Source organism: Aplysia californica, unplaced genomic scaffold (genome assembly GCF_000002075.1).
Source record: "Aplysia californica isolate F4 #8 unplaced genomic scaffold, AplCal3.0 scaffold00789, whole genome shotgun sequence".
Lineage (NCBI taxonomy): Eukaryota > Metazoa > Mollusca > Gastropoda > Aplysiida > Aplysiidae > Aplysia > Aplysia californica.
The window spans coordinates 35,374-37,039 of record NW_004798059.1 but is presented as its reverse complement, the minus strand read 5'-3'; the positions used below and the strand labels follow the sequence as shown (position 1 = coordinate 37,039).

General features: G+C 45.7%; 1 protein-coding gene across 1 annotated transcript in view; it reads left to right on the top strand.

Moving 5' to 3' along the window:
• Positions 1-1,666, top strand: part of LOC101859672 (fatty acid 2-hydroxylase) — a gene marked incomplete in the record, with an annotated part of 67,008 nt that overhangs the window by 49,692 nt on the left and 15,650 nt on the right.

Here is a 1,666-nt window from a genome sequence, read left to right as displayed (position 1 = left end):
TTTCTTCCACCCCATCGAAAAAAATCATCTTACTCCCTCCCTGCCTTCACCTTATCCCACACTACTCTTTACTCTTCACATCTGTACGCTGCCACTCTCTTCCTCTGATACATCTCTTTTCCAAGTTCTAGATAATTAATATATCATACTTTTAATCACAGTTGGGTGTAGGTGGTTGGCACGTGCTCTGGTGTGGTCTCCTCCTTCTATCCTGTCAAATAAATATCTTCCTCTTCTCTCCTTCATCTTTCTTGGTATGTTACTCTCTGTGAGTGTGGCGTCGGTGGCCTAGTGATTAGGCTATCGGACTCCTAATCGTGGCCTAGAGGTTAAGGTGTTCGCCTTTCATTCAATAGGTCGTGGGTTCGAATCCGGATAGCGACGGGAAATTTTCTTCTCTAAAATTTTCTCCTTTTAAATCCTTTTCTGTTCTCTAACAATGTTCTGTGGTCTACTTTCGTCTCCACTTTCCGCCCCCACCCCCTCACCTCCTTTCCCCCTCCTCTGGGATCCTGATTCTTTCTGCAACCTTTCTACTGCTAGTCTTTGGCCCCTTCTTACTGCTGTCTTTCAGCCGTACCCCTGATCTGATAGTAGGAAAAATCTACACTTACTCTTCTCGGACAAGGGAGAAGAATCTCGGAGGTCCGGTGTGCAAGTTGCGCACGTTAAAGATCTCTTGGTGGTCCAAAATCGGTAAGAGTAGGCTCAGGCCGCCCCACCGAGCAAAATTTGAAATTTTCAACCAACTGATAATGTTAATTGTGTCTCGCCCGCTCACCTGACCTTATTATGCAGTTGCGAGCGCCGTAAAACACTTACCAAAAAGAAAACAGCAGAAAGATCAAGATACTCGATGACAGTCCCTCCCCACTCAGAAATCCAACTCGGGTCTCTCGCCCGCCACAGCGAAGCGCCTGTATGACCGCAGGCCTCAGCAGGTGCCCATCATACTGTCCTGAGACTGTCCTCTGATTGCTTCAGTGCAAACATCGTTGACCTGAGCTACTGTCGTACTTCTCTGCAAATCAAACAAGAAAACCAAACAGAATCAGTAGCTAGGGCGTTGCCCTGATTTGTACAAAGCTACACCCACTCACTAACAGTAACATACCACTTAATGACCAGGCAGTTTTTAGATAGCCTGTTCATGCTTGAAAAGATAAAACTCCCCTCGTCTTCTTAGGTGAGTCAAGGGGGCGAGGGAGTGTCTGCCATTCTGGCTTTACGTCTATACTAAATATAATTATGCAATTTCGGTTGCTATGGAAGATGCGGGGAAATATTTACACATCAAAATCTGATGATATCAGCCAACAAGAATTAAGCCTTCAATCCGTGCCTTGTCCCAGAAATATGGTTCCAATAGCGATTATCTCTCTCCATCTCACTATCACTGTCTCTCTCTCTCTCTCTCTCTCTCTCTCTCTCTCTTTTTTTTTTCTTTCTCTCTCTCTCTTTCTCTCTCTCTCTCTCTCTCTCTCTCTCTTTCTCTCTCCCCTCTCCTCTCCCTCTCTCTCTCTTCTCCTCTCCCTCTCTCTCTCTCTCTCTGCGACAAAAATCTTACACACACATACAAACACACGCAGAGAGAGAGAGAGAGAGATAGAAAGAGAGAGATAGAGAGAAAGACAACCCCCCAAAAGACACAGACACACACACACAC